The sequence below is a fragment of the Pristiophorus japonicus genome, unplaced genomic scaffold (genome assembly GCF_044704955.1).
Source record: "Pristiophorus japonicus isolate sPriJap1 unplaced genomic scaffold, sPriJap1.hap1 HAP1_SCAFFOLD_61, whole genome shotgun sequence".
Taxonomy (NCBI): domain Eukaryota; kingdom Metazoa; phylum Chordata; class Chondrichthyes; family Pristiophoridae; genus Pristiophorus; species Pristiophorus japonicus.
This window is the reverse complement of record NW_027254520.1, coordinates 756684-782484: the sequence shown is the minus strand read 5'-3', so window position 1 is coordinate 782484 and position 25801 is coordinate 756684. Positions and strand designations below refer to the sequence as shown.

At 43.3% G+C, this 25801-nt stretch overlaps 1 protein-coding gene and 1 non-coding gene across 3 annotated transcripts in view; one reads left to right on the top strand and one right to left on the bottom strand.

Annotated features, from left to right (window-relative positions):
* LOC139255461 (zinc finger protein 239-like) overlaps window positions 1-25801 on the bottom strand; it is a 126222-nt gene that overhangs the window by 45845 nt on the left and 54576 nt on the right. The gene's annotated exons all lie outside the window — the stretch shown is intronic.
* Window positions 9516-9586, top strand: trnas-uga (transfer RNA serine (anticodon UGA)). The gene has a single exon. It is a non-coding gene; the product is annotated as a tRNA-Ser (tRNA).

The window sequence follows — 25801 nt, the reverse complement described above, 5'->3', positions numbered from 1 at the left end:
GCATGCTTTCCTCCCTCCAGATGAGAGAAAGAAGGTCAGGTATTCGCGCCAGCAGTGCCTCACCACCATACTTTAGTGCCTCAGCAATGATTCCGTCAGCCCCCGTAGCCTTGTTATTTTTTAGCTGTCTTATGGCGTTTTCTACCTCGCGCAGTATTGGGGTCTCATTGAGGTGGTGGCTGGAATGGAGGCAAGTACACTCATGTCAAGCATTGGATTACATTGGATATACAGCACTGAAACAGGCCATTCACCTCAGCCAGTCTTTTATGCTCCACTGGAGCCTCCACTCAACATTCCTCAACAGCCTAATGCTCTATTCCCTTCTCTCTCCTATGCCTGTCTAGCCCCTCCATAAATACTTCCATACTATTCTCTTCAACCACTCCCTGTGGTACCGAGTTCCACAATATCACCACTCTTTGGCTAAATAAGTTTGTTCTGAATTCCCTATTTTGATTTCATGGTGACTATCTTATACTGATAGCGTCTAGTTATTCTGATCCTCACAAGTTGAAACATTCTAACTGTATCCACTCCCTCAAAATCTTTCATAATTTTAAATGTCTGTATCATGTCACGCCTCAGCCTTCATTTTTCAAGAGAAAAGAGACACTGCCTGTTCATCCTTTCCTGATTTGTATACGCTGGCTGTTCTTGTATCATCCTTGTAAATCTTCTCTGCATCCTCTGAAATGCCTCTATGTCCTTTTTATAACATGGCGACCAGAACTGTACGTAGTACTCTAAGCGTGATCTTATGAAGGTTAAATACAGGTTTAGCATAATGTCGCTACTTTTCAATTCTGTATGTCTAGAAATAAATCAGCATGTTTGGTTTGCTTTTTATGGCCTTGCTAACTTATGCCGTTATTTTTTTTGAGTTTTTGTATTTTGTACTCCGAGATCTCTTTGTTCCTGTGCACCACCCAAACTGTTAACTTCCATTAATAAGTTACCTCGTTAAGTCTCCTACTTAAATGTAACACCTCATATTTATATGGTTTGAAATTCATTTGCCAATTATATGCCCATTCTGCAAGTTTATTAATGTCCTCTTGAAAGTTGTTGCAGTGTTCCTCCGTATTGACTATCCCTCCTAATTTGGTGTCACCCGCACATTTAGAAATGTTTTTTTTGATTCCAAAATCTAAATCTTTAATATAAATTTTGAACAACAGTGGTCCCAGCACCGATCCTTGTGGAACGCCACTACACCTTCTGCGGCTAAGAAACGCTAACTTTTACACATAGTCTTTGATTTCTGTCTTGAAGCTAGCTAGCTATCCTTTCTGCTCGTTGTCACCTGACTCCGCATTCTCTGACCTGGCTTGAGGCATTTCTTGTTCCGATGTAACAATCTATTTTATTTTATTTTATTCATTCAAGCTTGTCGACATCGCTAGCAAGGGACGGATTTGTTGCCCATCTCCATCTGCCCTTGTGAAATTGTTGGTGAGTCACTTTACGCAACCGACTGGCTCGCCAGGCCATTTCAGAGGTCAGTTAAGAGCCAACGACATTGCTGTAGGTTTGGAGTCCCATGTAGGCCCAGACCGGTAAGGACAGCATAATTCTTTCCCGAAAGGAGACAAGTGAACCAGATGAGGAGTTTGTTACAATGGTCATCATTATTGATACTTTTAAAATTCCAGATTTACTTAATTGAATTTAAATTTCCCCACTCTCGTGGTGGGCTATGATTTCTTCTCTCTGGATTATTAGTTCAGTGACATAACCATTATGATACTATGATTGACCTCCATCTGTGTAATGCGCTCAAGGGGCTGAATGACACCTCCTATTCTTTTGCAACAGGTTGAGGGAAGGAATGGTGTGCCCTGTTCCTATGCAACTGGATCGGGAGATTGATTAGCCTCCTCCTGTTCCTGTATAACAGGTTCGTGAGTCGCAAATGCCTTATCCTCAGCCTATCGAATGGCTACATTGACTTCTACTCTTATTATAGATAAGTCTCAAGGAGCTGAATGGCTTCCGCCAGACCTATGCCTCAGGCTCGAGGGGTTAATGGCCTTCCCCTCTCCTTGTGCAACAGACTGGAGAGGCTCAATTCCATCCTCCTATTTCTGCTCAACAGCTTCATTGGTTTGGCATTGCCTTCTGGTCAACTATGCGAAAGGTTCAAACGACCGAATGGAGTTCGACATTTCTTGTAAAACAGGCGCACACAGCTGAATGGCTTCCTCCTGCCCTTTGCAATTGGTTTGAGGTATTAAGTGAGTCATTGGCCTCCACCTGTCCCTGTGTAACAGGCTCGATTGCTTGCATCTGTTACTGTGCAAAATATTCAGATGATACTTGGGAAGGACTGGAGCCACTTGTGCAACAGAAAGTGCAGGGACCACAGTTAACCTTCTCTGAAGTATTGCTTTGATGCAAAGTTCACTGTGCGGCCCAGGCTCAAATCCTGACTCTGGTGGGAGTCGAGCACAAAAACATTGAATGTTTAATATGCCAAGAATTAAAAATCTAACGTGCTATCCATTGCGCCTCAGTGTCGCCAAATTGTGCATCAATACAAAAGTAAAATAGTGTTGCTGCGTAATCTGAGCTAAAAAAAAATCTGGAAGCACTCAGCAGATGAGGCAGAATCTGCGGAGAGAGAAACAGAGTGAACGTTTCAGGTCGATGAACTTTCATCGCCACTGGATCAACCTCCACCGTCTAAAACGGATGCCCTGTCAGACACGAATCATTATGTTTGAAAGCAATGTGTTGTCATGGACTCGTAGAAGTTTTCAGCACGGAAGGAGGCTACTTCGGCCCAGCGTGTCCGCACAGTCCGGAAATTGCTATCCCGCCTAATCCCACTTTCCAACTCTTCTTGTAACCATGTAACAATCTATTTTTTTATTTTATTCTTTCAAGCATGTTGTCATCGCTAGCAAGTGGCTAATGGCCTTCTCCTGTTCTTGTGTAACCGATTGGAGAGGCTCAATTGCCTCTTACTATTTCTGTGCAACAGGTTAGTTGGTTTGGCATTGCCTTCTCGTCATCTATACAACAGGTTTTTGCGATCGAATTTACTGCAGTCATCCTCAGTATTGAATATCCAACTAATTTGGCGTCATCCGCAAATTGAGAAATTGTGTTTTTGATTCCCAGGTAGAAGTCATTAATATAAATTGTAAACAACAGTGGTCCCAGCACCGATCCTTGTGAAACAGCACTACCCACCTTCTGCCACTCTAAAAAGCTAACTTTTACACCTACTCTCTGCTTTCTGGCTTAAAGCCAGCTAGCTATGCATTTATCTAGTTGTCTCCAGACTCCACATTCTCTGACCTCCCTTGCGGTTCTTCTTTTTCCTGTGTAACAATCTGGACATCCTATTGTTTCTTTTATTCATTCTAGCATGTGGACAATACTAGCAAGGGCAGCCTTTGTTGTACTTCCCTAATTGCCCTTGTGAAGGTGATGGTTAGCCACCTTAAACAAATGAATTTCTCGCTAGGCCTTTTCAGAGAGCCGTAAAGAGCCAACCACGTTGCTGTGGATCTGGAGCAACATTTGGGCCCAGACCAGTAAGGACTGCAGATTTCCTTCACTAAAGGAGATTATTGAGCGAGATGGGTGTGTTGCGTCAATGGTCTTTTAAAATTCTAGTTGTATTTAAATGAATTTAATTTGTCCTACTCTCTTGGTGAACTATGATTTTCTCTCACTGGATTACTAGTCCAGTGCCACAGGCCTCCGGCTGTGTAATGTGCTAGAGGGGCTGAATGACTCAGGCTGTTCCTGTGCAATAGTTTGAGGGACGGAATGTCACCCCCCGCGTCCTATGTAACAGGTTCTAGGGATTAATTAGTCTCAACCTGTTCCTGTATAACAGGTCGGTGTGTCTGAAATGCCTCGTCCTAATCCTATGCAACACCTTCTATTAAGGGGAGAGTGGAGTGGGGGAGGGGAGGCGTTGGGGAGGACGGCCGCAATGCAGAGAAATCTAGACTGCTAAAGAGAAATGAAAAGGAAGCAATGCCGGAAAATGATTGTTGTAATGTAACCACATTATGTCAAGAAGGGACAGAGTATACAATCAAAAGAGTGCACTAAAAAATAGGATCCTGATAAGAAAAAAAGCGATAAGATAAATCGAGCTATAGTGCAAAAAAATGTTATGATCTCTAATAATGTTAAAAAGACCAATCCAAAAGCATTGTATCTGAATGGACGAAGCATCTGTGATAGGAGAGAAGAATTAACAGCGCAAACAGATGTCAACAGATACAATATCGTTGCAATTACAGACATATGGTTGCACGGTGACCAGGGTTGGGAACTGAATATCAACCATTATCCGGTATTTAGGAAGGACAGGCAAAAAGGAAGAGCGGGTTGTGTTGCGTTGTTGGTAAGGAATGATATCAGCGCAATAATGAGAAAGGTATTCGGCTCAGAAAGACACGATGTAGATTCAGTTGGATGGCGCTAAGTAGAACGAAGGACCAGAAAAGATTGGTGTGAGTTGTCCATAGGCCTCCAAACAGTTGTGGTAGTGTAGAGGATAACATTAACAGGAAATTAGAGCTGCATGTAACAAGGGTACTACCATCATCGAAGGTGACTTTAAACTACATATAAATTAAAGTAATAATAATGTGGCCGATGAATTCCTGGCGTTTGTACCAGTTGTTTTTTTAGCCCAGTATTTTGCGGAGCCTACTAGGGAACAGAATATCCTAGATTGGGTCTTGTGTAATGAGAAGGGGTTAATTAAAAGTCAAGTTGTCTGGGGTCCTTTAGCGAAGAGTGGCAATAACTCGATTAAACTCGTTATTAAGATGGAAAGTGAAGTAGCCCAATCCGAATCTATGGTCCTAAATCTAAGCGAAAGAATCTACGAATGCATGGGGAATGAATTGCATGGGGTATGATAGATTGGGAAGAGTCAATAAACGTCATGTTGGTGGATGGGCAAGGACGAACATTTCAGGAACGAGTGTATTAATTGCGGCAGTTATACTTTCCTTTCTGGTGTAAACAAAAAGGATGCTGGCCCAACCATGGTTAACAAAATAAATTAAGGATAGTATTAGATTCAAAGAAGAGTTATACAAAGCTGCCAGAGAAAGTACAACCCTGAGGATGGGGAACAATTTAGAATTCAGCAAAAATGTGCCAAGAGATTGATTGAGAGGCGAGAAATAGAGTATAAGAGTGAACTTGCAAGGAACATAAAAACCGGCTGCAGTAGATTCTACAAGTTCGTAAAAAGGAAAAGATTCGTGAATTTGCAATGTGGAACAAGGACATGGCAGAACAATTAAATAAATACTTCGGTTCTGTCTTCACGGAGGACATAAATAACATCCCATAAATGATTGTGAACCAAAGGTCTCGTGAGCAAGAGGAATTAACGGACATGATTATTTGTAAGAAAATAGTGCTGAGGAAACTAATGGGAATGAAGGCCGATAAATCCTCAGGGCCTGATGATCTGCATCCCAGAGTAATAAAAGAGGTTGCAATGGAAATAGTGCATGCATTGGTTGACAACTTCCAAACATCTATAGATTATGGAACAGTTCCTGCAGTTTGCACGGTGGCAAATGTAACCCCACTGTTTAAAAATGGAGGAGAGAGAAAATAAGGAACTACAGACTGGTTAGCCGAACACCAGTTGCAGGGAATATGCGAGAATCTATAGTAAAGGATATTATAACGGAACACTGAGATAATACCAAAGGGATTAGACAAAGTCAACATGAATTCATGAAAAGAAAATCATGTTTGACAAACCTACTCGAGTTTTTGAGGATGTAACTGAAAGAAATTTAAGGAAAACCAGTGGATATAGTGTATTTGGATTTTCAGAAGGGCTCTGATAAAGTCCCACGTAAGATGTAGTGTGCAAAATTAAAACATATATGATTGGGAGTAATTTACTAGCACGGATTGAAAATTGCTTAATGGACAGGAAACAGGATCGATGGGCAGAGGGACCTGGTGTCCTTGTAAAATTGTCTATTGAAAGCATACATGCAGGTGCAGCAAGCAGTGAGGCGGCAGATGGTATGTTGGCCTTCATTCCAAGAGGATGTGCGTAAATGAGTAAAGATGTGTTACTACAGTTCTACAGGGCCTTGGTGGGACCGCACCTGGAGTATTGTGTGCAGTCTTGGTTTCGTTACCCAAGAAAGGATATACTTGCCATAGAGGGAGTGCAGCGAAGGTTCAGCAGATGGATTATTGGGATGGCAGGACTGTCGTATGAGCAGAGATTGGGTCGACTCGGCCTGTATTCTGTAGAGTTTAGAATAATGAGAGAGGATCTCATTGAAACGTATACCATTCTGAAAGGTTTGAATAGACTGGATGCGGGGAAGATGATTCACCTGATTGGGAATGTTATAACAAGGGGTCACAGTCTCAGGATACGGGGTAGGAAATTTAGGAAAAAGAAGGCGAGATTTTCTTTTCATTCAGAGAGTGGTGCAGCTGTGGAATTCCCTTCCACAGAAGGCTGTGAATGCCGAGTCACTGAATATATTTAAGAGGGAGATAGATTTCTAGACACAAAAGACATCAAGTGATACGGGGGAAAAGCGTGAATATGGTGTTGAGATAGAGGATTAGGAATGATCATATTAAATGGCGGTGCAGACTCGAAGGCCCGAATGGACTATTACTGCTCCCGTTTTCTATGTTTCTATGTTCTAGGATCTAAATGGACTTATACTCTTCTTGTAGAGCAAGCTCAAGGAACTGATCGGCTTCTGCCTCTCCGAAGGCTCAGATTTGAGACGTTAATGGCCTTCTCCTTTCCCTGTGCAACAATGCGGTGCGGCTGAATGGCCTCCAGCCTTCTGTGTAACAGGAAAGTGTGCCTCCTCGTCATCTATGCAGCAGGTACGAGCGGCCGAAGGCGTTCTACTATTCTTGTATAAAAAGCCCAAGAATCTGAATTACTTCCTCTTGTCCTTTGCAACTGGCTCGAGGGGCGAATGGAACCCTGCTGTCCTTCTGTAACAGGTTCGATGGCTAGCTCTTGTTCCTGTGTAATAGACTCAGGTTCTAAGAGAACTCAATGGAAAAGTGGGTGGTATTGGAGCCACTTGTGTAGCAGGAATTGCAGGGAACGCAGTTTCCCTTCTCTGAAGTATTGATTTGCTGCAAAATGCACTGAGCTGCCGAAGAAACACCAGATCATGACCTAAATTCCGACTAAAATCCGACCTATCCAGACTAATGCCACTTTCCAGCTCTTGGTCCATAGCCTTTTAGGTTACTGGAATTGAAGTGCACATTCAAGGACTTTTAAAAGTCGTGAGAACTTGTGCCTCTAAATTACTTTCAGGAGTGGGTTCCAGACTCTCACCACACCTGGGTGAAAACAGTGTACCTCAAATTCCGGAAAACCTCCTACCAATTACTTTAAATCTATGACGCCTGGTTGTTGGCCACTCTGCGAAGGGAAATAGATCCTTTCTATGCACTCGATTTAGGCCACTCATAATTTTATTCACTTCAATACGGACCCCCTTAGCCTCCTCTGTTCCATAGAAAACAAACCCAGCCGATGCAATATTTACTCAGAGCTAAATTCACCATCCGCCTAAATCTAACCTGTATGCTCACGAGTGCTGTCTGATCATTCCTGTAATGCGGTGACCAGAGAAGCATGCAATAATCTAGCTGTGGCCCAACTACAGTTTTATACATTTGAAGCGTAACTTCCCCGATCTTATATTCTATGGCTCATCTAATGAAGGTAAGTATTCCGTGTTGCTTCTCAACATAGAAACATCGAAACTAGATTCAGCAGTACGCCATTCGACACTTCGAGCCTGCACCACCACTCAATAAGATCATGGCAGATCATTCCCTCAGTACCGTTTTCCTATTTCCTCCCTACCTCTTGATCCTTTTAGCCATAAGGGCCACAATAACTTCCTGTTGAATATATCCAATGAACTGGCATCAAGAACTCTTTGCGGCAGGGAATTGCAAAGGTTAACAACTCTCTGATTCTAGACAATTCACGCCTCATACCATCGAAATTACCTTTCCTAAAGTTCAGGTCCCTAGTTTCTGAATTAAATGTGTCACTCTCCATCTTATAAAGAATTCTACCATGTTATGGTCACTCTTCCCCAAGGGGCCTCGCACAACAAGATTGACAATTAGTCCCTTCTCATTACACATCACCTAGTCCACGATGGCCAGCTCTCTAGGTGGTTCCTCGACATATTGGTCTGGAAAACCATCCCTAATATACTCCAGGAAATCGTCCTCCACCGCATTGCTACCAGTTTGGTCAGCCCAATCAATATATAGATTAAAGTCGCCCATGGTAACTGCTGTACCTTTATTGCACACATCCCTTATTTCTTGTTTGATGCTGTCCCCAAACTCACTACTACTGTTTGGAGGTCTGTACACAATTCTTACTAGCGTTTTCTGCCATTTGGTATTCTGCAGCTCCCCCCATACCGCTTCCAAATCATCCAAGCTAATGTCGCTCCTTATCATTGCATTAATTTCTTCTTTAACCAGCAACGCCACCCCGCCTCCTTTTCCTTTCTGTCTATACTTCACAAGCATCTTATCGACCTGCCCTGCTACCGTCAAGGATTCTGTGGACATGCACTCCAAGGTCAGTTGCACCTCTACACTCATCAGTGGCCTAACATTTAAGGTTTATTCGCTTTCCCTATAAGCACTCCCCAAATGCATTATTTAACACTTCTTCGGGTTGAATTCCATTAAACCCCTGACAAGTTCTTTGATATCTACCTGCAATGTACAGCTTTCTTCCTCATTATCAAGCATACCTGGTTGATCAATCTTTCAGTCACCTGCGCTTATTTGTATTTAGTGGTTCGGTGTCAAATTTGTATCGCATAATACTCTTGTGAAGTGCCTTGGACATTTCGCTAATTTCAAGATGCTAATTATATATAAGTTGTTGTTGTTGTTTAAAATGTGTGTTACATAACGTTATATAGAGATTGCATCACAGAAAGAGACAATTGCACCTAACTGGTGTTGCGAGAGTTAATGCTGCACACTACGCTACTTCACTTGTTCCTATCAGCATATTGTTCTATTGCTTTCTCAGTCATGTGCTTTGGTAATTTCCCTATAAAATGAATCTGTGCCATTCGCCTCAACTACTGCTTATGTAGCATCTTCCACATTCTAACCACTCTTTGGTAAATAAGTTGCTCTTGAATTGTCCACTGAATTAACCGGTGACCGCCTGTTCTGAACTCCTGCACAATAGCAAACATTTTCTCCACATCAACTCGATCAAATACCTTCTTAATGTTAAAAATATATCTCACTTGTTTTTCGAGAAAGAAGCTCCCCAGACTGTTCAGTTTTTCCCGAAATGTAAATTCTTTCAGTTCTAACCGAAATTTTTCCTTCTTTGCTGCGAAATTCTGCGATTCTGTGATTTAATTTTCACAGATCCAATAGGGCAAGCATGCAGGCGGTCTCTCTGATAAATTGTACCAACGAATCGACTATTAAAGCAGCTCTACTGCGTAGCTGCGATGGCCGAGTGGTTAAGGCATTGGACTTGAAATCCCCTGCGCAGGTTCGAACCCTGCTCGCAGCGATTCTACAAGTGCTGTTTTTTTTATCGACTCACGGGGATCTCATTGGAATCTGATCACAATTCCCTCCACTGCCCTTTATTACACTGATTGACGCGAAGCTGTTGTTCAAACTGGAAACATTAATAGTTTATCGGTATTATTTGTTGGTTTGTTGGACACTATCTCCAAAAATCAGTGAGCAATATACACAGTATGAAAAAATGCCTTTTAATAAAGTCAAGTGCATTGTTTGGGAGGAACTCACCTTTAGTTAATGAGTGCGAACGAGGTTTGGTTTTATAAAGATGAACAAGTTTTGCCAAAATGACCACGGCTGCGTTTGACGTTGCAATTTTCTGATTACATCAGTGTTTGCATCAAAGTAGATGCATTATCCATTAAGCGACGTGGCCCCTGCAGTTTGCAGCAGAATAATGTATAGCAAAATTCTAATGGGTCAAAGTGTAATAGAAAGGCAAGCATGAAATCTCGGTGCCGCAATGCAAGGAGGATTCGGAACCCAGGACAGGGCTCTGAGCTAGTTAGAGTGGGTGAGAGCTCAGATCACAGGACCCCAAAAATACAAAAGGCAGGAGGCAACAGAGCAGAGTAGCACTGGGGAAGTGTAAACGACAAGGTGATAGGAAGGGACAATATGTATGAATATAAAGAGGCTGCAGGAGGGGTCAAAACTAAAAATCCTGGTTTAAAAACTAGTATTAAAACACTCTACCTAACCGCACGCAGCTTTTGAAATAAAGCAAATGATTTGACGGCACAAATCATCATAAATGGGTATGATTTGTTGGCCATTACTGAAACGTTGCAGGTTGGCCAGAACAGGGAATTAAACATACAGCGGTATCTGACAATTCGGAAGGATAGACAAGAAGGGAAAGGAGGTGGGGTAGCTCTGTTAATAAAGGATGATATCAGGGCAGGTGTGAGAGACGATATTGGCTCTAATTAACAAAATGTTGAATCATTGTGGGTAGATATTAGAGATAGTAAGGGGAAAAAGTCACTGGAGAGCGTAGTTTATAGGCCCCCAAATAATAGCTTCACGGTGGGGCGGGCAATAACCAAGGGAATAATGGAGGCATGTGAAAAAGGAACGGCAGTAATCATGGGGGATTTTAACCTACATATCGATTGGTCCAATCAAATCGCACTGCGCAGCCTTGAGGAGGAATTCATAGAATACATACGAGATTGTTTCTTAGAACATTATGTTACAGAACGTAAAAGGGAGCAAGCTATCTTAGATCTGGTCCTGTGTAATGAGACAGGAATAATAAACGATCTCCCAGTACAAGATCCTCTCGGAATGACTGATCACATTATGGTTGAATTTGTAATACAGTTTGAGGGTGACGAAGTAGTGTCTCAAACGAGCGTACTATGCTTAACCAAAAGTGACTATAGTGGGATGAGGGCAGAGTTGGCGGACGTAGACTGGAAACACAGACTAAACGGTGGCACAATTGAAGAAGAGTGGAGGACTTTTATGGAGATCTTTCATAGTGCTCAACAAAAATATATTCCAGTGAAAAAGAAGGGCGGTAAGAGAAGGGATAACCAGCCGTGGATAACCAAGGAAATAAAGGAGAGTGTCAAAATAAAAACCAATGCGTATAAGGTGGCTAAGGTTAGTGGGAAATTAGCAGATAGGGAAAATTTTAAACGACAGCAAAGAATGACGAAGAAAGCAATAAAGAAAGGAAAGCTAGATTACGAAGGTAAACTTGCACAAAACATAAAAATAGTTAGTAAAAGCTTTTACCGATATATAAAACGGAAAAGAATGACTACAGTAAATGTTGGTCCCTGAGAAGGTGAGAAGGGGGATTTAATAATGGGAAATGTGGAAATGACTGAGACCTCAAACAATTATATTGCTTCGGTCTTCACAGTGGAACACGCAAAAATCATGCCAAAAATTGCTGGTCACGGGAATGTGGGAAGGAAGGACCTTGAGAGAATCACTATCACTAGGGGGCTAGTGCTGGACAGGCTAATAGGACTCAAGGTAGAAAAGTCCCCTGATTCTGATGACATGCAACCCAGGGTATTAAAAGAGATGGCGGACGTTCTAGCAGATGCTTTCGTTATAATCTACCAAAATTCTCTGGGGAGGTACCAGTGAATTAAAAAGCAGCAAATGTAACGCCTCTGTTTAAAAAAGGGGGCAGACAAAAGGCAGGTAACTTTCGGCCGGTTAGTTTAACATCTGTAGTGGGGAAAATGCTTGAAGCTATCATGAAGGAAGAAAGAGCGGGAACCTAGATAGGAATAGTGCAATCAAGCAGACGCAACATGGATTCAGGAAGGGGAAAGTATGTTTAAATAATTTACTGGAATTCTTTGAGGATATAACGGGCATGGTGGATAGAGGTGTACCGATGGATGTGGTGTATTTAGATTTCAAAAGGCTTTCGATAAGGTGCCACACAAAAGGTTACTGCAGAAGATAAAGATACGTGGAGTCATAGGAAATCTATTAGCATGGATAGAGAATTGGCTAACGAACAGAAAGCAGAAAGTCTGGAAAAATGGGTCCTTTTCGGGTTGGAAATCGGTGGTTAGTAGTGTGCCACAGGGATCGGTGCTGGGACCACAACTGTTTACAATATACATAGATGACCTGGAAGAGGGGACAGAGTGTCGTGTAACAAAATTTGCAGATAACACAAAGATTAGTGGGAAAGAGGATTGTGTAGAGGACACAGTGAGGCTGCAAAGAGATTTGGATAGGTTAAGCGAATGGGCTAAGGTTTGGCAGATGGAATACAATGTCAGAAAATGTGAGGTCATCCACCTTGGGGAAAAAAAACAGTAAAAAGGAATATTATTTGAATGGGGAGAAATGACAACATGCTGAGGTGCAGAGGGTCCTGGGGGTCCTTGTGCATGAATCCCAAAATGTTAGTTTGCACGTGCAGCAAGTAATCAGGAAGGCGAATGGAATGTTGGCCTTCATTGCGAGAGGGATGGAGTAGAAAAGCAGGGAGGTCCTGCTGCAACTGTATAGGGCATTGTTCAGGACGCACCTGGAGTACTCCGTGCAATTTTGATCACCTTTCCTTAGGAAGGATATACTTGCTTTGAAGGGGGTACAGAGAAGATTTAATAGGCTGATTCAGGAGATGAGGGGGTTACCTTATTATGATAGATTGCGTAGACTGGGTCTTTACTCGTTGGAGTTCAGAAGGATGAGGGGTGATCTGAAAGAAACATTTAAACGAATGAAAGGGAGAGACAAGATAGAGGCAGAAAGGTTGTTTCCACTGGTCGGGGAGACTAGAACTAGGGGCACAGCCTCAAAATAAGGGGGAGCCAATTTAAAACCGAGTTGAGAAGGAATTTGTTCTCCCAGAGGGTTGTGAATCTGTGCACTTCTCTGCCCAAGGAAGCAGTTGAGGTTAGCTCATTGAATGTATTCAAATCACAGATAGATACATTTTTAACTAATAAGGGAATTAGCGGTTACGGGGAGCGGGCGAGTCCGTGGAGCTGAGTCCTCGGCCAGATCAGCCATGATCTTGTTGAATGGTGGATCAGGCTCAAGGGGCTAGATGGCCTACTCCTGTTCCTAATTCTTATGTTCTTATAATGAGGGATTATGCAGTAGAATTGTATTTAGATCAGTTCCATACTTTGCACTACAAACCAATCAGCGGCAGTGAGCCTTTCACTGATTGAAATACGAGAAGTCACAAATCCCCGGAGGATATGGAATTATTCATTTAATGCTGGAAATACTCCGCAGGGCCACCAGCTCTCGGCAGAACTAATGTTTTGCAGCATTGCTTGAATGTATTACAGGTTTGGTGTGAGTTTCGTCCCTGAATGTTTAAGCTGCTCTAAAATACTTGCAGGCCAACCGCACCACCAAAAATAAAATAAATGGCACGTAATGGGTTCGAACTCGCCAATTTGGCGTTAGTAACACCAAGCGCTAACCAAGTGAGGCAACCGGCCTTAATGCTATGTACTTTCTTATGTCACTCTTACATTAAAATGATAGCATTCCTATAGCGACTTTTATCTCAGCACTTCCCAAAGCAGTTCAGAGTAAATTCATTACTTTTAAAATGTGATCACTTTGTAGTGTAGGAAATGCAAAAATGTACAGCATGGAAGTAGGCCCTTTCAGCCAATAGTGCCCGAGGAAGCCGATCAAGAGCTTTCCAGCCTAGTTCCCACTTCTCAGCTCTAAGTCCGTCCTATGGGTTACAGCAATTTAAGTGGCATTCAAGTATTTTTAAAATGTGTGAGGGTTTCTGCCGCATTGAGGCATTGAGTTTCCGACTACCATGACGCCTTGGGTAAAGACATTTATCCTCACAGCTCATCAAACCCTCCCCCTAATTCATCATCATAGGCAGTCCCTCGGAATCGAGGAAGACTTGCTTCCACTCTTAGCATGTGTTGTTAGATGGCTGTACAGTTCAATACGGGAACCACAGTCTCTGTCACAGGTCAGACAGACCGTCTTTGAGGGAAAGGATGGGCAGGGAGCCTGGTTTACCGCAGCTTCTTCCGCTGCCTGCACCTGATTTCTGCATGTTCTCGGCGACGATACTCGAGGAGCTCAGCACACTCCCGCAGGCACTTCCTCCACTTAGGGCGATCTATGGCCAATCACTCCCAGGTCACAGTGGGGATGTCACACTTTATCAGGGAGGCTTTGAGGGTGTCTTTTTAACGTTTCCTCTGTCTGCCTTTGGCTCATTTGCCGTGGACGAGTTCCAAGAAGAGCGCTTGCTCTGGCAGTCTCGTGTGTGGCATATGGCCTGCCCAGCGGAGCTGATCAAGTGTGGTAAGTGGTGCAATGCTGGCGATGATGTCTTGGACGAGGACGCGAATGTTTGCGCGTCTGTCCTGCCAGGGGATTTGCACGATCTTGAGGAGACATCGCTGGTGGCATTTTTCCAGCGACTTGAGGTGTTTACTGTACATAGTCCACGTCCCTGAGCCATACAGGAGGGCGGGTATTACTACAGCCTTGTAGACCATGAGCTTGGTGACAGTTTTGAGGGAATCATCTTCAAAGACTCTTTTCCTCAGGCGGCCGAAGGCTGCACTGGCGTACTGCAGGCGGTGTTGGATCTCGTCATCAATGCCTGCTCTTGTTGATAGGAGGCGCCCGAGATAGGGGAATTGGTCCATCCCGAAATTAGTTTAAATCTATTCCTCCTGGTTGTTGACCACTCTGCAAACGGAAACAGGACATTCCTTCCAACTCTATCTAGGGCCGTCATAAAGTTATGCACCTCAATATAGTCTCCCCTCAGCCTCCTCTGGTCCAAAGAAAACAGACTCAGCATTTCCAATCTTTCCTCATCACCAAAATTCTCCATTCCAGGCAACTTTTTTTGTAAATCTCCTCAGTACCCTTTCCAGCGTAATCACATCTTTTTTTTGAAATGTGGTGACCAGAACTGCACACAGTACTCCAGCAGCGGCCTAACCAATGTTTTATACAGTCAAGTACAATGTCCTTGCTGTAACTAGCAGAGTTACGGACCGAGAGCTGGTAAGTGGGATTAGGCTGGATAAACTTTTGTTGGCTGGCGCAGATACGATGGTAAGTACTGCAGGAATTCCAATACGGCCAAGTTGAGTTCTTGGACTAATTTGATCGCGTAGATGGAGAGGAATTTTAACAGATGAGCCTGGGGGATTTTTTTGCTTTTTTGCTTCTCCCATGCGTTCGCATGGCTCGGGTTGGGGTGGTGTCAATAATTTTTCGGTGCAAGGGTTGTAGAAGTTGTGTGGGGCGGACTTATTGGGCTGGGCGTTCTTTATCTTTCCGCCATTGTCATACTTCACAGGTTCATATGTAGCCTTCAGGGTTGTTGATCAAAGGGCCTTGTGGCTTTTTGTCGGCTGGCATGTATACTATGGGCCGAATTGGCCTCCTTCAGCGCTGTGGATTTCTAGATTTCTATGTACTTTCACAGCCCCAGACTATTCCTTCACAGAGCCAGACAGCTGCAACACATATTCAGACTGCTCTTTCACAGTCCCAGACTCTACCTTCACAGATTCACAATCTTCCGACACAGTACCACAATCTACCTTCACAGATCCAAACTTTTCCTGCACCGACCGAGACAGCGGCTAAACAGAACCATGCAGCTCCCGCACAGAGGGGTACTGATCCTACACCGAGTCAGACATTACTGCACAGATCCATACACTCCTGTGCAGACAGGCAAAGCGCATACACAGCATCAAAATGCTTGTGTACAGACTGACACAGTTCCTTTCAGAGACCCAGCATCACCTACACAGGAGCAAACATGTCCTCATCAGCCGCAGACAAGACCAACACATTTCCAGAGAGCTTAGACAGAGACACTGACATTTCCTTCGCGAAAGTAGGCAGCTCCTGTACAGAACCAGGCATGTGCTACACTGAAGCAGGGATTAACAGCACAGGCACAAACTTTCCTACACAAACCCATACAGCTCAGTTCAGAGACATTGGGACCTCCGAGACAGATTAATTCCCTCCTACATAGACATAGACAGCTCTACCCTGGCCAAGGCATCACCAACACAGATCCAAGAACTCCTACATAGATATAAGCAGTTCTTGCACGGGCGCAGACTGCTCCGACAAAGGACCAGACTGCTCGTTCACCGAGCCAGACAGCTCGCTTCGGAGATGCAGACATCTCATTTAAAGATAAAGACAGCACCGGTACTGAATCAAAAAGCTCAATGCAGAACCACACTGACCCAGGGAGATCAACCAGAGACAGACACACTCCATCACAGATGCAGACTCTCCGGCACAAAAAGAGACAACTCTTGCAGAGACCCAGTCAGCTCCAAACCTGACACATGGAGCTGCAACACAAAGCCCGACGCTCCTACACAAACCCGGACATCACTTCAACAGACACAGTCAGCTCAAATTCTGACACAGGCAGCTGCAACACAGACCCAGACAGCACCTAAAGAGACCCAGAAACTATTACACAGAAACAGAAGGCTCTTACAGTGACACAGACACTCCTACCTATACTCAGAGAGCTTGTCATTGAATCCAATGCATAATGCTGCAGATAACTGAATTAAATAGGCTTACAAAGGACAGCATAGTGTATACTGCCTTTCTGGCTATTCTGACCATGCCAGCGTTTATGTTCCACTCGAATATTCTGGAGTCTTTCTTGATTTAAATCTATCAGCATAGCCATCTATTCCTTTCTACCTCATATGCTTGTATAGCTTCTCCGTAAATGTATCTATACTATTCGCTGGAACCACTCCTACGCTTTTCAGTTCCACATTCTCATTACTCTTTCCAGAAAGAAGTTGCTTCTGAATTCTCTATTTGATTTCTGGATTTCTTGATGACTATCTTATATTGGTGGCCTCCAGTTATGCTCTTCCCCACATGTGAAAACATTCTCTCTGTAAACACTCCATCAAAATGTTTCATAATTTTAAATAAATCTATTAGGTCACCCCTATAGATCAATCTTCAAGAGAAAAGAGACCCAGCTTGTTCATTATTTCCACTTATGAATAACCTCCCATTTCTGGTAGCATCCGTGTAAATCTTCTCTGCACCCTCCCAAGTGCCTCTATATCATCTTTATAATAGGATGACCAGAACTGCATACAGTACTCTAAGTGTGGTCTAACCGATGTTCAATACAGGTGTAGCATAACCTTCCTATTTTGCAATTTTATACCACTAGAAATAACATCCACTGCTTAGTTACCTTTATTTTGTCTTGCTAAACTCTGTGACAATTTTTGTGATTTGTGAAGTTGTACTCAGAGATCCTATTGTTCCTTTACCCCACCGAGAGTCGTTTGTGCCAAGTAATTAGTGACCTCCATATTCTTCCTACCAAAATGTAATACCTCACATGTGTGTGTGTGGAACTTAATTGAAAATTATATGCCCATTCTGCGTGTTTATTAATGTTGTCCTTAATTTGTTGCAGTCGTCCTCAGTATAAATTTCCTCCAATTTGGTATCATTGGCAAATTTGGAAATTCTGTTTTTAGTTCCAAATTAAAAATCGTTAATATAAATTGTGAATAATAGTGGTTCCGGCATTGATCCTTTTGGAACACCACTACCCATCTTCTGCCAATGTGAGTATCTGCCTTTTACCTCCAATCTCTGATTTCAGTCTTGAAGCTAGCTCGCTATGCATTCTGCTGCTTATACCCTGACGTTGCTCAGCAGGCTATTATTGGGTATCATTGCGAGGGTCTTTTGAAAATCTAGATACCTTATACTTATTGCATGATCAATGTCTACCCTCTCTTTAACCTCTTCAAACATTATGAGTTTGGTCCAGCAGTACTTTCCCTATTGAAATCCATGCTGATTATTCATTTTTATACTTTTGGTTTCTAGATGTTCTTCTATTTTCTCCATTCGTAAGGGTTCCATTATTTTCCCTATATAAGTGACAATCATACCCCTTGACCAACGAGCTGATTAGCTGAGACAAGCAGGGAGTACAGCATTTAATTCCCGCCGAAAGCGATTCAGCCATTCCCGCTTTCTATTGTGTAATACAGCGACATCAAGTTGTTGTCCTGTCAGTCTCGGATCAGTCTTTTTCTGTTTAAAAGGGTTGCGCTCTCAGTGCTGCTTCATTCAGTGTGTGTTTAAAAAAATGCGACGTGCTAGCTGCCGTGGCTGGGTGGTTAAATCATTGGATTAGGAATGTAATCGAATTGCTTCTGAGTAAGTTCGAGCCCTGTTCACAATGAATCAGTAGCTATAGGCATTCGCACGTAATCCGCTCTGTTTGGAGGTCGTTTGAGGTGTAATTGTTCTGAATTATTTTGCAGCAACTTGTCGGACACCTGTTCCGTCACGCTCACCCAATCATCCACTCGTGCGAGTCCAGAGGATTGGGACATTGCTATAATCCAGCAAAGAACGACTAAAAATATGATTAAAAGAGGGTAGATTATGAATGTTAACTTGAACGAAATATAAAAACAGATAGTAAGAGTTTCTACAGGTATGTAAAAAGGGAAAGAGTGGCTAAAGTAAAGGTTAGTCTCGTGGAGGATGAGACTGGGGCATTAATAATCGAGAACCGGGAAATGGCAGAGACATTGAACAAATATTTTGTTTCAGTTCTCACGGTAGAAGTCAGTAAAAACATCCAAATAGTGGATAATCCAAGGGCTATATGGAGGGAGGAACTTAATACTATCATTATCACTAATGACGCAGTATGAGGTAAAATAATGGGACTAAAGGCGGACAAGTCCTCTGGACCTGATGGCTTATATCCTATGGATGCATTGGTTGTATCCACAGGATATAAGCCATCAGGTCCAGGGTTCCTATGGAGGACTTGCTTCCACTCCCAAAGTGAATTCTTTGATGGCTGAGCAGTCCGATACGAGAGCCACAGACCATTTCACAGGTGGGACAGACATTCGTCAGGGGAAGGGGTCGGTAGGGCTGGTTTGCCGCAGGCTCCTTCTGCTGCGTGCGCCTGGGCTCTTCATGCTCCTTGCATCGAGCCTCAAAGAGCTCAACGCCCTCCCGGATGGATTTTCTCCACCTCGGGCGATCTGTGGCCAGGGTCTCACAGATGTCAGTGGTGATGTCGCACTTTCCCAGCGAGGCTTTGAGGGTGCCCTTATAACGTTTACGCTGTCCTCCTTTGGCTCGTTTACCAGGAAGAAGCTCCGCATAAAGCATTGCTCAGGGAGTCTCACATCTGGCATGCGAACTATGTGGCCTGCCCAGCGAAGCTGATCGAGTGTGGTCAGTGCTTCAATACTGGGGATGTTACCCTGGTCGAGGACACTGATGTTAATGCACCTGTCCTCCCAGGAGATTTGCAGGATCTTGCGGAGACATCGTTGGTGATATATCTCCAGCGACCTGAGGTGCCTTCTGCACATCGTCCATGCCTCAGACCCATACAGGAGGGCGGGTACTATTACAGCCCTGTAGACCATGAGTTTGGTGGTAGATTTGAGGGCCTGGTCTTCAAACAGTCTTTTCCGCAGGCGGCCGAAGGCTGCACTGGAGCACTGGAGGAGATGCTGAATCTCCACATCAATGTCTGCCTTTGTTGATAAGAGGCACCCCCTCATTTCCAATGGAATTCTTCCAGTCACACAGCCTTCGTTCAATCAAAAAATATCTAGATTATGAATCAATTATTTATTTATTTAAAACAAATCAAATTCAATTATTTTTAAATAAAAATTAAATTTATTTATTTTCTTAAAATGTTTAATATATATATATTTGTAAATTGGCTTTCAGTCTGGGCTGCTTTTACGTCCCTCCCTCCTTCCTGCCTGTCTATCACCTGTGGCTTCAATAACCGTGTCTGCCCCGCGTGGTCCTGAGCTCCACAGCACGATTGCCTTCAGTGATGACAGAAATCTCACATTATTCTTTTAAAAGGGAACTGCTGCCAGTCAAGGGTGATTCTGCATCTGGGTAAAAGGGATGTCCTTGCAGTCCCCGATCATTCTGTGTCTGTTTAATAGGTCTGGTTGTCAGTTCCGGTTCATAATCTTTCCATTTAAAACGGATTTTCTCATAAACCCGGGTCATCCTGTATAATTTGAGAAGGAGTATGATTTCAGCTGCAATGGCCGAATTGTTGAACTGTTGTGTTCCAATTTACATTGGGGTTGCCTGCACCGGTGCGCACCCAGATCGCCGTGCATCTGTTCATTCACTCGAAATATGCTCATCTTTTCCTCAATTCACTCCTTGAGTTTGCTCGCAATATACGCAACAACACATTGTTTGATGGCGGCAGCGGCCGCGTGGTCTAATGGATACGGCGTCTGACTTCGATTATAACCGCGAACTTATCAAAACATTGCAGATTCGTATCTTGCTGCGTGAAATTTTATATTTGTTGCGATTCTGCCGAGAAACCAACCATCTCTTCGAGTCATTCACCTGAAGTAAAGGAAGGCTGTTCGACAGAACGTGAAACCGGATTCTTCATCCACAGAATCTGCACGACCTGCTGAGTTTTACATATTTATCTGTTTTTATTCATTCTGTTTCCGTGTCCCTTTTAAGGGGATGTGCTGTCTGTCCGAGATCATTCTCTGTCTGTTTAAAATGGTGTGCTATCTGCCCCGCAACATTCTGTGTCTGTTTAAAAGGGATGTGCTGTCTGTCCCGGAGTTCAAGTTTCAAATTTCAAAAACTGCCTTTAGAGGGTGCAGGAATTTTAGTTTGTTTGTGTGTTTGTGTAAGCCAGTGTGTGTGCAAACGTGCCGTGCGATCTTACTGTCATGTGAGAAAAATGCATTACATGCTGCTTGAAACCGTACTGATTTGATTGAACACTCCTTCGTGGACTCTCTGACAGTAGAAGAATCTGCTGTGGGATTTTGCTGTTCCACATCTGAAAGAAGGGAAAATAAACAAGTTAGAAATATAGCGATTTTATCGAGGGCTTGCGTGTGGGCTGTGTGACATGATGACATCCTCCACCCTTATTGACAAGACAAGACAAGACATGACTGACTGACTTTGTATACATAAATATATATTTATATCCAATCCCAACTTTTTAACTTCCAAAATAAATGTGCTTTTTCTGTTCTGCCTGCACAATTGTCTTCAGTGATTATAGCAATCTCACCTTTTTCTTTTAAAAGGGAATTGCTGTCAGTCAAGGATCATTCTACATCTGTGTAAAAGGGATGTACTTGCAGTCTCGGATCATTCTTGTCTCTTTAAACGGGATGGTTGTCAGTTCCGTTTCATAATCTGTCCATTTAAGACGGATTTTCTCATAATCCCACCTCATCTTTTATAGTTTGAGAAGGAGTGTGCTTTCAGCTGCAATGACCGAATTGATAAACTGCTGTGTTCCAAGTTACATTGGGGTTGCCTGCACGGGTGCGCACACAGATCGCAGTGCATCTGTTCATTTACACGATATCCGCTCAGCTTTTCTTAAATCCACTCCTTGCTATCGCAGTCGCTCCAAATTAGCTCCCAATTGTCACAACAAGAAAGGGTGTGGGCATGGCAGAAACCGCGTGGCTTAATTGATAAGGCGTTTGACTTCGATTGTAGCTGCGACTTTATTACAAAATTGCAGGTTCGAATCCTGCGGCGGTCAATTAATTCGGTGCGTGATATTCTTTCTTATGATTCTGCCGCAAAACCAACCATCGCTTCCAGTCACTCACTGGAAGTAAAGTGAGGCTGTTTGCTTCAACAATCTAATAGCACGTTTTGATCATTGTCGAACTGGTTGCACGGGCGGAGCAAGCTGTGAAGTGGATTTCCCAGCACATTATTTGTGTTTGGATACAAAAAGCAGGAGATTAAATGGCTGACGCGGGGGTAAATAAGAGACGAGGTGGTCGAGCGGTTAAGGCGATGGACTGCTAATTAATTGTTCTCTGCACGCACGGATTCACATCCCATTCTCGTTCTTATTGTGTTTTTTCAATCACATTTAACCTCATCGCCAAATTTCCCATTTAGTTACAAGGATGCTGCACTTTGCTCATGTCATGTCTCAAACTAATAATATATTCGTCAAAGGAGTAACATTTGGAGGACTATGGAGAGAGGGAATAATTAGATAGGTCTCTGAGGGACAGCACAAGCACGATGGGCCGAATACATTTTCTCACACCCGTCACAATCTGAGAGCTACGCAAATCACTGTCGGTGGCTCGTTGGTCTAGGGGTCTGATTCTTGCTGAGGGATGATCACATTTGATATGCGAGAGGTTCCGGGTCCAAATCGCGGACGAGCCCCGCCATTCTTTACTCAAAGTTCCATTTCTCACAGCCGCTTGACATGTGAGAAAACAGACATATTTCACATTAAAACGGATGATTTTGCGCCAATGTTCCCACAGCGTCCAAATCCCAGAGCAAAGATTTAATCCCCTTCCCACTGAACACTGCGGGCAGACATAGTCACCTTGGTAACGGAATGGTCATTGTGACATCACTTTCTATCCAATAGCACACAAGACAATGCGTCATCAATAAATGGTAAATGAATTAAACACTCTGCAATTACATTGTACATAATAGGAAATAAAATGTTGGAAAATAACTGGTGCAGTTAATAGCTTATCTCTATCAAACATTAAGAATGATGTGTTTTGTTTACACACACACACACACATAGCAACGACTCTGTGTGCATTCTTTTCAGTTGTTCGACATAACCTGATGCAATTTTATTTCTTAGGACTTTAGGAACCTGCGGGAAGCCATCAGGTGGTGTTTGCTGTTTCAGTATCTCAAGAGATAGCGCGCCGTTGCTCCTCCCACTGCCCGGGGAAAGGGGTAGCTACTTAAACGGACAGGGACTCTCTTTTCTCTGCCTATTTATACTTAAAGGAACAGTCCAGTTTATCTCAGAGTGTTGGCAGACTTCACGAACCGAGCTACTATTACCATTCTCTCCCTTCTGTACTGTGCTGTGATTGTAAAGCTGTCTATTTCAGTAACTTGAGCCTTTCTACAATGTCACATTGTTTTTATAATCCATTTGACTTGCTTGTCTAATTTGTCAAAATGTCAAAGGTTTTATTTTAAGGTGGAGTAAAATTTGTTTCAAAATATTCTTTCTAACCCTCCCTCAGCTCCCAAATTTTAGAATGCTCTGCAATACTGACTGGGAAGGTGCCAAGTTCGGTCCTTGATCTGGGCTGTTAGTTGATCTCAGCCAAGGCAGCAGTTCAGGGGTTATAGTTGTCCTCAGTACCACTAGGGTAAATATGAGTAAAATTTAGCCACTACAATTGTTCTTAATACTGATCCAGTGACATCAATTGGGAAGTGTATGGATGTCATTTGAGGGTAGGATTGGACTCGGCTCTGATGCCTACCACAGTGGAAATCCTGCTGACACTCACTGAGTCGACTGATGGTGAGGACGAAATTTCAACTGATCGTCCAATCTGGAGAGACACAAGGACACTCATACCATGGAGAAACCGTGGAAAGCTGGAGACTGTGGGAAGGGATTCAGTTCCCCGTCTGATCTAGAAATGCATTGTCACAGTCACACCGGGGAGAGGCCGTTCTCCTGCTCCATGTATGGGCAGGGCTTCACTGAGTCATCCGTACTGCTGAAACTCCAGCGAGTTCACACTGGGGAAGTGTGGGAAGGATTCACTCAGTCATCTGATTTGGTAGTTCACAAGTGACTGCAGGGGTTGGAATCTACTGTTATTACTGCTGTTAATCACATCCTGACTGAACCGTGTTCTTTCTGTCAGTTGGGATTTGTTTCTGCTGATGTTAATAATTCCGAAAACTTGGCTGGAGTTTATTATTTGATATTTCAAATAACTCAATGTGTCAATATTTGATATCTCTATGATAAGAGGAGACTATTGATGTCCTGTTACCGACTGCTCCATTTTGGGCCTTTTCTCCTTTCTAACTCTCGATTGTTTCAGTTCCCATGCCTTTGGTTACTCTCAGGAACAAGTCCCAGATCCCCACACCTTCCAGAGTGTCTCTCTTTGCCTTGGTGTCCAGGTTAGGGATAGCGAACATGCCCGGGATGACTGAACACAAAACCCAGTCTGTTAATCACTTTCAGCGACAGCACTTAACATGTGCACACAGCAGTTGTTGAGATAAGCGACTGCATCTCTTTCCACACTCAATTAGTAAATGGTCTCTCCCTGATGTGTTTTCACCCGACGCACATCTGCATCCATTCCCACTGTCCCCACATTTACAGTGTTGAGTCAGCTGGGCACACGAGTCTCACAGGTTAGACGATTGGTTGAAGGTGCATCCACACACAGAACATGTGTCCTGTTTCTGCCCGCTGTGAATGGTGTTTTTCCAAAGGCTGATGATAAGGTGATCCTGATGAATCCGATGATTCCCTCAAAACTTGACGTGATGGTTGGTTTGAGATTCCCAGCTGCAGATGCTCCCCTTCGAATACCCTGCAAATGGAGGTTACAAATGTTGTTACTTTAAGTGCAGGATAGAAATTTACACTGTGATAGGCATCAGAGCCGAATTCAATCCTGCCCTCAATTGACATCCCCACACTCCCCATTTGATGTCACTGATCGGTATCAAGAGCAAGGGCACTGGATAATTTTTACTCATATTTAGCCCAGTGGTAGTGAGGACAATTACAACCCCTGAACTGCTGCCTTGACTGAGAACAACGAACAGCCCAGATCAAGGACCGAAATTGGGACCATCGCAGTCAGTATTGCAGAGTGATCTAAAATTTGAGGGGTTGGGGGAGGGTTGGAAAGAATATTTTCAAACAAATTTTAATCCACCTTTAAACAGAACCTTCTTCACAATGCACAATTCTGAAATCCTTTCAAATTAGAAAAGGAAATCAAATGGATCATTAAAAACAATGAGACATTATAGAAAAGCTCGTCACTGAAACTAAACAGCTTTACAATCACTTCACGGTACAAAAGGGAGTAACTGTTAATGGGAGCTCGATTTGTGAAGTCCTCCAACACTCCGAGATAAACTGGAGTGTTCTTTTAAGTATAACTAGGCAGAGAAAGGGGAGTCCCTGTCCCTTTAAATATCTGCTCCATTCCCCCAGGCAGCGGGAGGAGCAATAGTGTGCAGTCTCTTTATATCCTGACGCAGCAAGACCTAATAAAACATATTGCATCAGCTTAAGAACAACAACAGAAAACTGTGTCCACAAAGTATTTGCTATATATATATGTGTAAGTGTGTGTGTGTGTGTGCAAACTAAACACATAATTATTGTTGTTTATTATTGAATTCCACAGAGATAAGCTATTATCTTCGCCAGTTTTCAGCATTGTATTTCCTATTATTGCAATGTTGCAGAGTATTTAATCCCTTTACCATTTATTGATGACCCATTGTCTTGTGTACCCTTGTTTAGAAAGTGATGTCACAATGTCTATTCTGTTACCAAGGTGACCGTCTGTCCGCAGTATTCAGTGGGAAAGTGGATTAAATCTCACCGAGGGTAATGAGCAGCCACCCACCAGACTCTGCACGTTATTGTCCAGTGATCACCTCACCATCACACAGTAGCTCCTCAGATTTACCTTCAGTGTGGATGACTTGTGTATGTGATGTTGAAAATGAAACTGTAGGGTTGAAAGAGGAGTTGGGGGAGGTGAGTTTGGAAATAAGGGTGAAAGAGGAGCTGGGATGAGGGTTTGAAAGAAATGGGGTGAGAGAGGAGTTGGGGTGAGGGATTAGAGAGTAGGGGCGAAAGAGT